This window comes from Scyliorhinus torazame, chromosome 12 (genome assembly GCF_047496885.1).
Source record: "Scyliorhinus torazame isolate Kashiwa2021f chromosome 12, sScyTor2.1, whole genome shotgun sequence".
Classification (NCBI taxonomy): Eukaryota; Metazoa; Chordata; class Chondrichthyes; order Carcharhiniformes; family Scyliorhinidae; genus Scyliorhinus; species Scyliorhinus torazame.
The window spans coordinates 193,034,952-193,049,100 of NC_092718.1; the positions used below are offsets into that span (position 1 = coordinate 193,034,952).

The 14,149-nt window shown below is 44.0% G+C and overlaps 1 long non-coding RNA gene across 9 annotated transcripts in view; it reads right to left on the reverse strand.

Moving 5' to 3' along the window:
• Positions 1-3,629: 3,629 nt before the first annotated feature.
• Positions 3,630-14,149, reverse strand: part of LOC140386831 (uncharacterized) — a 43,182-nt gene continuing 32,662 nt past the window's right edge. For 7 of the 9 annotated variants that reach the window (XR_011933682.1, XR_011933681.1, XR_011933688.1 and 4 more), the window contains one exon: positions 3,630-4,220. This is a non-coding gene — a long non-coding RNA (uncharacterized lncRNA). Of the gene's footprint in view, positions 4,221-13,114; positions 13,878-14,149 lie in introns of those variants that run through there. The other 2 variants (XR_011933689.1, XR_011933687.1) reach the window with 2 other exon arrangements.

Consider the following 14,149-nt stretch of genomic DNA (forward strand, 5'->3'; position numbering starts at 1 on the left):
GACTGCTTCCTCCCAGCCCCTCTCACCGCCACCCATCTATCTTTATTCTTCGGAGTAACTACATCCCTGAAGCTTCTATCTATGACCACCTCTGCCTCCTGAATGATCCGAAGTTCATCCAGCTCCAGCTCCAGTTCCCTAACGCGGTTTCTGAGGAGCTGGAGATGGGTGCACTTCCCACAGATGAAATCAGCAGGGACACTGTCGGCGTCCCTCAACTCAAACATTCTGCAGGAGGAACATTGCACTACCTTCCCTGCCATCACCCTAGATAATAAAAGAAAAAGAGCTTACCTGTTATTCACTCCCCTTCTCAACAAGCACTCACTCAGCAACCTCTGCGCCCTGCACGATAACACCTGAGGGAATATAAAAGCAAAACTACTTACCAGTCACCAGCCAATCCCTTACCTGCAGGCTGTGGCATCACGGTTCAACTTCTTCCTGACCTCGAGCCTTCCTCTTGATCTTTACAGCGGTTGGGGTTTTTTTGGTTAGAGGAGGGGGTAAGGAGGGAAACACTGAAGAAGTGTTTCGGGTTTAAGTGTCACTTGCCAACAGCTCCTCCACAAACTACCTTCAAATTAGGGTGACCACGACGGAGGTATGCAAATTTCCCTAATTGAAAATAGGGAAATGGCAGATTCGTTAAATTAATACCATTTTTATGCATCTTCACAGAAGAGGAAGAGGATAAGATACCAGCATCACAAAGGAAATAAACATAAATCAAAGCGGGGGCTGGAGGTATGGGGGGGGGGGGGGGGGGGCGGGGGGGCTGCGGGGCGGTAGCAGGGGAATTTACCGGATTTAATATTAGTTTTTAAAAGCAATGAAGAAAATAATGGTGCCTAAAACAAACAAATCGCCAATACCTTGTGGTTTCAAAAGAATTCGATGAGGGAATTGCAGATGTGTTAGTTGGCATTTTCCAAAGCTCTCCTGATTTGGAAATTGTGTTGTTGGATTGGAAAATTACAAAGGCCACTTTGGGAAGGAGGGAGAAACCAGGTAACTACAGACATAGCATTACGACTTCAGTTGTGGGGGCATTACAGGAATGTATTATCAGAGACAGAGTGGTCGTTTGGTGAAGTACATGCTGGGCTAATCAGACTAGATCAGCATAGATTTGGAAATAGCCGCCTGACTAATCAAATTACATTTTTGAGATCACTAACATGACAAAAGATTTACTATGGATGATATGGACTTCCAGAAAGCATTTTTATAAGGTTCTGCACAAGAGAGTTTAACAAAAAGTAAAATCACAGAATTGGACACAATCTTATGATATGGGTTGGATATGGGTTGGAGGTTACTTGGAAGACAGAAGGCAAAGAGAATTCTATTGGCAGGGTGTGACATGGTCTTCCTCAGGGATTTGCGGTGGGGCCTTACCTTTTCACTGTTTATATTGATAACTTGGAAGAAGGTATAGAGCAATACAGATGACACTAACTTTGGAGTCCTGTTTCCCGCCTTGAGTTTGCGAGGGAGGGCGGATCAGTCCGTTTTCCCGGTTTAGCCCGTGTGTTGAGGGTTTTGTGTTCCATCCTATGATTGACCCTCCTCCCCATTCCTTCTCTGCTATTCACAAACTCCCTTCCATCCACGCGACGTTCCCCACCCCCACTTTTCCACCTCCCCCTTCCCTAACTGTCGCCCCCTGCCCCACCCCACCCACCCTCCCATGGTCAGATGCTGGTTGCGAACATGTCTGTGAGGAGGCTATTTCCACGTGTCATGGAATCTATCCTCGGACCCTCTTATTGCAAATTTTATTTTTTCTAGCCTCAGGAACTCGGCCAGATCAGAGAGGCATTCCGAGGCCCAGGGTGGCGCTTCCGACTTAGCAGAAATCACTGCCTGGTGATCAGTGAGGTGAAGGCCAGGTCACCGCCCCCTTCCCTGTCCAGAGTACTGGATGCTCTGACACCCTGAAGACCACTACAGGTGGGCACGGTTCATCTCGACCCCCACCACCCTGACCAGGGCCTCAAAGAAGGCCATCCAGAACTCCCTGAGCACAACCAGAACATGGAGGTGTGGTTGGCCAGGCCCCCCTCTCACCGCTCGCACTTACCCACCACCTCCGAACCTGCTCAACCTACTTTGAGCTGCATCAGGCTTAACCTGGCGCAGGAGGAGGTGGATTTGATCCTGTGCAGCGCCTCGATCCAGAATCCTCCCCCTATCCCCATGCTTATTTCTTCCGCCCATATCCGTCTGGTCTCGTCCAGTGAGGTCCTGACCTTTTCCATAAGTCATCTGTAGATGTTACCACACTTGTCATCCCCTAACCAGTCCAGCCTTACCATTGTGTCCAGAAATGTGTGTCCGGGTCTCTGGGGGAATGTTTTTGTCTCCTTACAGAGAAAGTTGCTCAGCTGCAAGCACCTCAGCTTTCACTCTTTCCCAGGTTGGGTTTGTAAACTGAGAAGACGCTAAACTCCCTAAGGAGTACAGTTACCTTTCCCATGCTGGCTAGTGGGTTTAACATGTAGAGGAGCTGGTCATCCGCATAGAGCGAGACTCAATGGTCTCTCCCCCTCCCCGAATGCATGTCCACCAATCCGCTGATCTAAGGGCGATAGCTAGTGCCTCGATTGTCAGGTCGAACAGAAACGCGGATAGTAGGCACCCTGCCTTATTCCCCTGTGCAGCTGGAAGTATTCAGAGCTGGTGGCATTCATCTGCATGGTCGCCATAGAAGCGCTATTCAGGAGCTTCCCCCACATGTTGAACCCTGCTCCGAACCTAAACTTTTCAAGCACCTCCTTGACGTACCTCCATTCTGCTCAATCAAAGGCTTTCCCTGGTGTTTTCTCCCCGGAATGGGTCATTATGACTTTCAGCAGGCGTCTGATGTTCGCTGTTAGTTTTCTGCCCTTAACAAATCTGGTCTGATTTTCCGTGATCACTTCTGGCAGGCAACTCTCCAGTCGCCTCACCAGTGCCTTCGCTAGGACTTTCACATCAGTATTTAGGAGAGAGACGGGTCTGTATGATCCATTCTCTGTCGGGTCTTTGTCCATTTTGGGGATCAATGATATCGAGGCCTAGGCCAACGTGGGCAGCAGGGCCACCTTTGACAGTGAATCGTTGAACACACTGTAAAGACTTGTGTCTGAATAATGACCCTATGGGCAAGGGTGCAATTGAAAGTTTTGCCCATGGAGGCCAACTCCAATGAAGGTGCTAGCAGTGTCAGGAGCAAAGGGAAGGATAGAAAACTGAAGAGAAATTGAGGGGGGGAGGTGTTGGGTTGTCAGTGCACAGCGTATTGTATTTTAGTTTACAACTCGCTTAAGTTGCCCTGAAGCCGTCAGCCCTGAAACTGCTGGTCGTAAAAACTATTTGTTTTATTTATAAATTCAGAATATCCAATTATTTTTTTTCCCAATTAAGGTGCAATTTAGCGTGGCCAATCCACCTACCCTGCACATCTTTGAGTTGTGGGGGTGAGACCAAGGGAAGAATATGCAAACTCCACACGGACGGTGACTCGGAGCCGGGATTGAACCCGGGTCCTCGGCACCATGAGGCAGCAGTGCTAACCACCGCACAACCCTCACTAGTATAATTTTACCAACTGCTACAAAGATAAACGTAGTAGAGAGGCTGGCCTCTATTAAGCTTTTACTCTAACTGGATTCTTACTCTTGAGGTACAAACATCGACATAGAAGTTGCATTATCTTCTGACAAAAGCTACAGAATTACACTGAAGAAGTGCTTGAATGCTTGGACAGTGAGGTTCGGGAACTCAGTTGATCCATGGAGAAAGCTCAACAAATCCATCACAGTTGTGTTGCCAGATTCCATTCTCGGCATTCTTTGTAAACTCACAGGGGTGTGAAATTCGACTTTGGTGAGAATGCAAAGTGGATGATTGTGAAATCGACAGCTCATTTGCTCCCTGCCCAATGTGGCCAATGCAAAAGATGTAAAAGAGCTGCCAGTTGGTTATCATCCATTTTCCACTCCCAGCAAAGCCAAATTTCACCCATGCGGGCTTGGTCTGATCCTGGGCCTCCAGTAGTACCGACCAGCGGTATAATGAAGATTTTCCCGGTGGAATCTGATGGAAGGCCAAGTAATGTTCTACTATCTACTATATGAGGTCTTGAATAGGAGTTGCAGTTGAAGACCAACAGAGCATCTTCTTCATTTGTTTTGATGGGAATAATGGTCTGGGGACAATCTTCTCAAAGTGGCCTGAAGGACAGAATAGAGATGAGATGCGTTAACATTTTTATAAATCTCCCCCTTGCTCTGTAACCATTTACAATCAGCAGCAGCACCCCTTTGCTCCACTCAGTAAGTCTATTGATACCAGGCAAGAAATGACATATTTCATCGTCTTTATAAAAGCGCTACTGTAAACTGGTATCTAAGTGGTGCACAAAAATCATTCACCCTTCAAATGTTTTCTCATTGGCGAAATAAGTTCAACCCCTCGTCTGCCAACAGTATGGCTAGGCTGGAAACTAGCTGTGCAAGAAGTAGGGGGGGAAACCTGCATCTATTGTTGTACATTTCCTCCCTTATAAAAAAGAATTATAAAATATATTGACATTTCTACATCCAAGACAGGACGTGTCCCTGCCCAAATCTGCTATGTCACCAGGGCAATCTAGAGCACCCCATCATTTAATCTTGGTACCTTTACAGCACACATTAAGTACAGCAATGGAATTTCAGCTCAACATTAAGAAATCCTGGTGCTTATACTATGCGGGAAAAGTTTAAAGAAAGTTATGAGGTAGTTCACGGTAATGTGCAACAAGTGGGGGTGGGGGGCAGGGCAAGAGGACAATGGAAATTGATCGAAAGAGAAAATGCTGGAAAATCTCAGCAGGTCTGGCAGCATCTGTAGCGAGAGAAAAGAGCTCACGGTTTGAGTCCAATGACTCTTCGTCAGATTCCGGCATTCGCAGTAATTTGCATTTAGATGGAAATTGATCAATAGGCTTTGTAGTGTTGCCAAATCAGGTCTTGGGAGGGACCGGTAGGTTTAGGTTTTGGCAGAATGTTCAGTTGTGGCTCAGTTCGTAGGATGCTTGTTTCAGAGCCTGCTGGTTCTGGGTTCAAGTCCCACTTCAGGACTTAGCGCAAACTCAGGGCTGATTTTCCAGTATGGTACTGAGAGAGTGCTGCATGTTCAAAGGTGCTGTCTTTCAGATGAGGTATTAAAGCAAGATCTTGGGTGGAATTTTCCCAGAAAATGACAACGTGTCAGGTTCAGTCAGAAAACTGGCGTGTTTCCCCAGAGAAACAGGCAGGTTCCCGATGGTATCTTCCTGCACTTTGCCAATTTTTGATGGGGACAAATTTCAGGTCGCCTGCATAGCAGCCCGAAGGGAAAGACCCCAGAGGACGGGAGGAACACAGGCATGTGGGGGAGTGGTGCCAATCAGGATATTATGGAGTCAGTTGAATAATCTCCTCTCCCTGACTTCAAAATAACTTCATTTTAAATTTCAACTAATTTTTTTAATGTCAGCCACTGCTTAGGCCTCATTGGCTGGGCCGCTGCTGTCCACAGAATTGCTGAATTTTTGAGAGCGACTCCCGAAACAGGCATTAATCTCTTAATTTGTATGCCATATGCGGCCTAATGGCTGTTTTAAGCAACTACCAGAGTGACCTGAAAAATGAAGTCAGAAATTTTTCAGGTGTGCCTTAATATTGGACATTAGTCCCTTAAATTGGCTCTTGGTGCATCTATTTATTACCCTTAAGATGAGAACAATGAGGTTACATTTCTAATATCCCTTCCCCATCGCCACTCTCAAGCTCAGGCGCAACATGGTACTTCTGGCCTAACTCAGACAAGTCCCCTCTACTGACCCAGTGTTTCGCACCCTTTACTCACCTTCATTTCAGCCTTAATGAAGAGAAAAGTAACCATTTTGAGCCTTATAATGAGCAATGTCTGAGGCTGGGGGCTTATGCCAACTTGGAATTTTCTTGAGACACCAACAATAGTTACAGCCTGCAAACTATCATTCCAACAATCTGGGTTGTTTCAAAGCAAGATCCCTGGAATGAAAGGCCAATGTCTAAATTTGCCACCTAGTCTCTCGATATGAATAACTTGTAATTAAGATACTCAATGACCGATAGGGAGGGTGTGTTCCAGGAAAATATTTTGTTCTAGCTACTCGGACATAATACCCCATCCACCATACAAGCAGCATAAATGAGGTGATTTAATTAACTAACAATTGTCAGTGCTTTCAAATGGTTGGCTCCAATGTCTTGCCAAGTGAGACATCAAAGTGTTCACTAACCATGAGAGGTAAAGAAATTTCCATTTCCTCACCTCTTAGCAAGTCCTGCATTTTTACTTTATTTTCTCGTCTTACTAGACTACTTCGACTCTTGTACAATAGTTTGGTGTCTTGGAGCAGCCCCAATGGGCTGCACGGTAGCACAGTGGTTAGCACTGCTGCCTCACAGCTCCAGGGACCCCGGTTTAATTCTGGCATCGGGTAACAGTCTGTGTAGAGTTCGCACTTTCTCCCCATGTCCGTGTGGGTTTTCTCCAGGTGCTCCGGTTTATTCCACAGTCCAAAGATGTGCAAGTTAGGTGGATTGGACATGCTAACTTGCCTCTTAATATCCAAAATGTTAGGTGGGGTTACATGGATCGGGTGGAGGTTTGGGTTTAAGTAGGGTGCTCTTTCCAATCTCATTCTCATCATCACTGCAGACTCGATGTGCCGAATGGCCTCCTTTTACACTGATTCTATGATTCTATGAATTCCGCTTATCCTTGAGAATATCTAACCTTGTCTTCAGAAATAAATAATATTTTGACAGCACACCTTGGAAAGCAACACTGAATCCAATCTGCTGCTGGTTTTTAGCTACTAGCACGTCCTATCCCTTCACAGGATCTCATTCCAATCTTTTAGGTGGCAGAGCAACACATCAGACCACATAAGTTAAAGATATACAGAAAGTTTATTAACCAAAAGGTGAACAAACATGTAAATAACAGTTATAATGTAATTGTATAGAAGGTGGCACAGTGGTTAGCACTGCTGTCTCACGGCGCCGAGGGCCCGGGTTCGATCCCGGACCCGGGTCACAGTCCGTGTGGAGTTTGCACATTCTCCCGTGTCTGCGTGAGTCTCACTCCCACAACCCAAAGATGCGCAGGGTAGGTGGATTGGCCATGCTAAATTGCGCCTTAATTGGGCAAAAAAAAGAATTGGGTACTCTAAATTTATATTTTTTAAAATGTAGTTGTATAGTTACACTAAACATGCTTGCTGCATGACACAGCGGTTAGCACTGCTGCCTACGGCGCTGAGGACCCGGGTTCAAGCCCTGGTCACTGTCAGTGTGGAGTTTGCACATTCTCTCCGTGTCTGCGTGGGTTTCACCCTCACAACCCAAAGATACGCAGGGTAGGTGGATTGGCCACGCTAAATTGTTCCTTAATTGGAAAAAAATAATTGGGTAGTCTAACTTTATTAAAAAACTGAGAGTGCAACAATTTTCTTTGGGTCTCTCCATAGGTAGGAGTCAGTTATTATCTCTGACAATCCTGCCCTCTGACTGGATGATCTGAGGAGTCCATGAGGAAGTAGCATGAATGGGGTCACTTTCTGATTTTCCCACTTTGCCTGTTTCAAAACATTCAGGAAGCTTGATGAGGTGCTGTAGTGAGAGCGTTATTCATAACAGCATGCCTCTGAATCAGCAGATTACATTTCCCACACTCCATGGAGCCGTGATGACTGACCATGGAAAGTATGAATTCTACAACTTAACCATGGATGCAGAGGGTTATTTCCCTCACGTCAGTGGCTAAACCAGAGCATCTCGCCTGCACCCCATGTTCCCACAGTTAACTTGGATGAGATTAGATGTTCCACGTATGGGAAACTCGGCAAATGCACACAAGGGCACGGGCAAACCATGCACCAAGGCCACTTCAACAAATGCAATTTTTTTGAGAACCCTGGAAAAATACTAAAACAAAATTGTCAATCCATCATCAGCAAGAATAGCATTGAACGATAACCTCAATCCTGGACTGTGAATTTCATCATAATCATTCTTGGACAGTTAAAGGGTTAATTATTGTATTCAGACCATTATGAGATTTTCAAAAGATAAAATACTTTATTGATATATATTGCTTTAAGGACATTCTTGAGCGTTTTTGCCCCACACATATAGATGGTTAAATTTGACTTATTATGTTTTTATTAGTGTACCTGCAGTTAAAGTGATCAATTAATTAAGTTCATATATCTGCATGCAGTTTCAGACTTAAAACCTATTCTGACAATAGACAAAATACATATATGTGCTCCTTGGTTTTAATAGAAATACTCAAACAGTATGCAGTCCCAGGTGCCCATATGAAAAATTAAAAAATGGTGGAAAATTGACACGGTTGCCTCCCAAGATCAAATCCCACTTCAATAATTTCTGCAGGATTCTCTCGTCTCTGGTGCAGATAAATTCATGTCAAGGTGCAGCAACACAGATAGCCTGACTCTATGCATAGTAAACGGCTTTCAGAGAGAGGCAATGCCCAGAGCAAGGCCTTATCAGAGCAAGCTGGCTCCCATTTATCTGATCCCTCGTCGAATGCAAAAACAGGGCTTGATCTGCCGTCCCTGGTTTGCAGGGGAAGGCTGGGGGTGGAATGAAGATATAAACAGAAGAAATGAGTCAGGATAGGGAAAAGGGAAATAAATTTGAAAAAATTAGTGGCCACACAAATCAGCAGATGAGTCCGTCACCTAGGCAGCAGAAGGCCCATCTGTTGAACACTGTTTGACACCCAGGGTGTCCGACACCCACCCCAAAGGCTAACAATAAATCAACTTTACCAGGCAAAAAATGGGTACTGTTCTGGACCCTGCTTTGCATATGGGGACAGAAGCTTGCACATTGACAGTGCAGCCAGGTGCAGACAGATTTAAATCTTTGTGTTTTTGTGTATTGAATCCTTTCTCAGATCTGATGTTTGCACAAACCTCTATTAACTATTCGAGAACTGAAGCTTTTTCTGTTTCAATTAAATCTGGGAAGGATTTTTTTTAACAAACGGCATTTTTTTTTACAAAAGCAACATTCAGGAATAAATATTGCAGAACACGGTGTGAACAAAGTTCAGAAGCAAAACGGAAATGTGCCTTTTGCCATCCGTCGATGAACCAATTGCTCTAGTAGTATATCAGAGCGACAGACACATGCAAACACACACAGATCATTTCAAGCAGGTCTCCCACCCTTCCCAGTGAGCAACAAACCGGGTGCAACATCCCAATTTCCACAGTGGAGCAGGGCAAAGGATATTATGGGATATCCCAACTGAGGATCAATCCCTCTTCACCCCCACTGATCACCAAAACCATATTTTTATTCTCCCCACAACGTAACTTTGGAAGTTGACCTAGCTTCCCCGCCAGATTGAACAGTGAGCTGAGCACAAAAGTACAACACCACACACCAAGTATCAGTGCCCTTTACCTCAGTCATTGGCAACTGAAAGACAGTCACTGATCACCGTGACCTCGGGAGGCTGACTGTTTGGAAGGGCATTGGAAGAGGTGAGCAGAAATGAAAAGATAAACTGGCTGAAAATAGAGCCCAGAGAAAGCCGAGGCCAATGAATCGGGCAACATTTCAGTCCACTGTATCCTCTGCAGCAAGTGTGGCAGAGATTGCCATGCCAGAGTGGGGCTCCTGAGGCACAGCAAGTGGTGCTTTGTTCAGAGTTGACCACCATGGTGCAAGCCATCGTCTTACAAGATGGAAGCTTCCGCTAGCACCTCAGTCACATCTCTAGTCCGCTGCACAGAATAGAAAAATCTTGATCGGCCCCCACCCCGATTCCACCATCCCATAGACCAACAGCAGCCAAAAGTGCCCTCTGTAAAAATTCAACTGCCAAGCCTGTTCCACAGTCCAGCCTTACATTCCATTCCAAGTAAACTCACAAAAACATCCCTACTGAAGTATTTAAACCACTGAACAGCTAAACCATCTGTATATCAACATGCATTCATTCCCAACCCAAGTAGCACTATTTACCTCCCCCACCACACCCCGTCGCCACCAAGGCTCCCACCCACTGCAGTGTAACTGAGCCAGTTGACTTCTCTATCCCATTATTGAGCAGCCTTGCTGAACCCGCCATGTGCTCCTTACTCCATTCCCTCGCTGCCCCAACTGAGCAGTGAGCCTGCTCTTGTTGGGCATTAGTGCATTTGACCAGCTGAGAGTAAAAATAGGCCAGGGAAATGAAGAAGAGATTTCCCAACCTCTATCAGCAGAATCTCCAGCAACATTTACCAACCACCACCACCTTCTCCACACCTCCACTCCCACAACCCTCCTCTCCACCATTCCCAATCAGATGAAAACCCAGAACTAAAAGAGGGTCTACTGACACAGGTTCCACTGTCCCTCCTGCTCCTCTTCTCCCTCCTGCCCCATCCTTTTTTTAATTCATTCATGGGACGTGGGCATCGCAGGCTGTGCCAGCATTTATTGCCCATTCCTAAGTGCCCTTAAGAAGGCAGTTAAGAGTCAACCACATTGTTGTGGGTCTGAAGTCACATGTAGGCCAGACTAGGTAAAGACGGCAGATTTTCTTCCTTAAAATACATTAGTGAACCAGAGGGTTTTCCTGACAATCGACAGTGGTTTCTTGGTCACCATTAGACCTTTTTTTTAATTCCAGACTTTTATTGAGTTCAAATTTCACCACCTGCAGTGGTGGGATTTGAACCTGGGTCCCCAGAGCATTACTCTGGGTTTTTGGTTTATTAGTCCAGTGACAATACCACTACGCCACTGCCACTCTCTCAAAACCATCTTTGCCTGCTCTACTCTCACTCACTTTTCCCTTATCCCTCTCTCTTTTCCATCCTGGATTAAGTTATTCCCGAATGTCTCACCATGTTTGACCGAAGAAAAAAAAAATTGCCTTTATTTTGCACCTTTCACTGCCTCAGAGTGTCGCAAAGGATTCTCTAGCAAAGAAAGTATTTTTGACGTGCAGTCACGATTGAAATATAGACAACGTGGTAGCTAATCTACTCACAGCAAGGCCCACAAACAGCAAAGGGATAATGAACAGAGAATTTGTTTTAGTAAGGTTGATTGAGGGATAAATATTGGCGTACAGAAGGAAGAACTTCCCTCTCTTTCTTTGAAGCAACACCTTGGGATCTTTTATGTCCACCTGAGAGAGCAGATGAGGCCTCAATTTAACATCTCATCCAAAGAAGCACATCCAAAAGTGCAGCACTCACTCAAGTAGTGCACTTGGAGCATTAGCCTAGAATATGTATTCAAGCCCCTTGCTTGAGAATGCTACCATTGAGCCACAGCAGGCACCAATGACCTTAATCTCAACATGTTGTGTGCAACAACGTGAAGATTGACTAGTATAAAATGAAAATAATTGTTGCATTTTATTTGCTGTGTTGAAGTCTTCCACCTTCCATTAATTTCTACTAATCCAAACTTCACTCCCTGACGTTGAATATAATGTAAGCCAACCATTAAAACAAAGACCTTTGAGAGGACAATGTTGTACTGCACGTTGATCAGTTCACTAAGGGAAAAATGCTGAAACATTACTGAAAAAGAACAGTGCTCCGACAGGTTTGATTCTCCAGTGACGTAGCCATGCCTGGAAAAATAAAACTGTGTAAAGCGAAGTGTAATCAGCGATTTGACAAGGACTACTTTTTGCATGGCATTCATATGTTGCAGCTACAGGTGATTTATTCAAACCATCAAATGTAGCACATTTTGGTAAAAGCAACAATAATTGTGCTCTGAATGGAAGTTCTCATTGATGTGGAAGAGCAGAGAAATTTGGGGATTCATGTTGACAGAATATCAAATGTAGCACTTCACATTGATAAGGCTCTAAAAGAATAAACAGAATTCTAGTTTTATTACAATGGTAAACACCAAGAGGTAATAATGAGCCACAAAAAAACTCATATGTACCCATTAAAACATTGCAGTAGGCATCACACTATAGGAAGGATATCAAAGCTTTAGAGAAGGTTCAATGCAGATTCACTACGATGTTGCCTAGTATGAAGAAATATCAAACGCAAAGAAATAATCGAAAAAATGTGGCTTGTTTTGTCACACTAATGCAATTACAGTGCAGTGTGACTGAAGTCTTTAGAATTGTGAAAGTAAGGGTCAGAGTAGCTGGAAGCAAACTTCTTCAGTAGTTGATTGATTTTGAACAAAGGATCATATATCAAAGATTAAATATTAGAAATTTATAACAAAGTGGAAGAGAAACTTCTTTACACTGAGCGTTGTGAAGCTGCAGGATTCATTTTTAAATTCTTTCATGTTTTATGCGATATGAGCATCACTGGCAAGCCCAGCATTGCCCTCGAACTGAGTAGCTTGCTAGGCCATTTCAGAGTCAACCACATTGCTACGGATCTGTAGGACAGACCATGCAAGGATGGCAGATTTCCTTCCCATAAGGACATTAGTGAACTAGATGGTTTTTTAAAATGACAATTGATGATATTTTCATGGTGATCATTACTAAGACTAGCTTTCAATTCATTGAATTTAAATTCCACCAGCTGCCTTGATGGGATTCAAACCCATGTCCCCACAGTATTAGCCTGAAGCTCCCGATTATTAGTCCAGTGACATTAACACAACGGCACTCTCTCCCCATTTCCAGGGTTAGTGGTTGAGGCAAAAACTGCAGGTTAGCTTGGAGAGGCAGATTTTTTTAAAAGGTTATAGGGATCAGGGTGCAGAGCGGATAAATATGGTAAGGCCTATTTGCTTGCATGGATGATAAACACCAACATACACTGGATGGACCTGCTTCCATGTTGTAACTTCTAGGTATTTCTATGATAACACATAAATAGGTCTAAGTGATAATGTGTCTCTTGCTTTATGTGGCATGAATGATTACTGTGCTTCCCCAATGGCTTTGCCCTTTTCTATAATTGGATTACTTTTTGTAATCAAGATCAGACGTTTCAGATGATTTTTCCCTGCCAAGGGCAAGTAAGCTGTGCTTTTTTTGAATGACATATTGTGGGTTTAAATTGAAACTAATATCAAGGTATTCTAAGTGTGCTTTATTTCATTCAGTTTAATGTTCTTAATTATTACACCCCACCTCTTTCCACCAGTTCTTACCAACTCTATCAGCCTTAGGTGGAAGGCAGCAAGATCACAGTCCTCCTACAGAAATTCCACACCAATGCCTCTCCATGATTCAACTTCTGGAACACCCCAGTTGGGAAACTCATCAAGTCTCTTAATCATTGGCTGTGATCAACTCACAAATTAACTTCCATCTTTGAATCAATCTGAATCAAATACGTTTACATTTCTTATTCTGGTAAAAAAGAGTTTTGGCCCAATCTGAAACATTCTGGATTTGCTGTCGCTGTCTCTTCCATTTGGCCCTGTATCTTCAGTTTTGTTGGTTCTGTACCATTTGGAAGTTTTCCACTAAAAGGCTTCCAAACATCCATGTTTCACTGCTTTATGTTGTTAACAGCTGGAGGTTCCTGGCATGCAGATGGTTCCACTTGTATATTTTAGTTCATTGTTTTAATTTTGCAATGCTGTTTCCAACCAATATTTTTGAGCTTCATGATGCTTTTAGGATGTCTATTTTGTTTTGCATGGTCTTGTGTACACTTTCTAGCTCTCTTCAGAGTTTCCATGGTAGTCTTAAAAGGCTTTTCCTGATAATTTTACAGAGTTATACATTGGTATTTTGCATTTGGCAGTTTAGCAGCAGAACCACTTGATTTTCAGGTGATCTGCATTTTGATCCGAAGTTCAGTGCTGATCAATGTAAATACAGCTGCTATTCTATTAAACAAAATGATCATAAAACCAAAATACTGCAGATGCTGGAAATCTGAAATAAAAACAGAAAGTTCTGGAAAAACCCAGCAGGTATGGCAGCATCTGTGGAGCAAGGAACAGAGTTACCTTGTGAAGTCTGTATGATTCTTCTTCGAGTCATTCAGGCTCGAAAACTATGTATCTCTCTCCACAGATGCTGCCAGACCTGCTGGGTTTTTCCAGGACTTCCTGTACATAAAATGGTCAAACATGCCGCCCATTATAAGGTTGTTTTT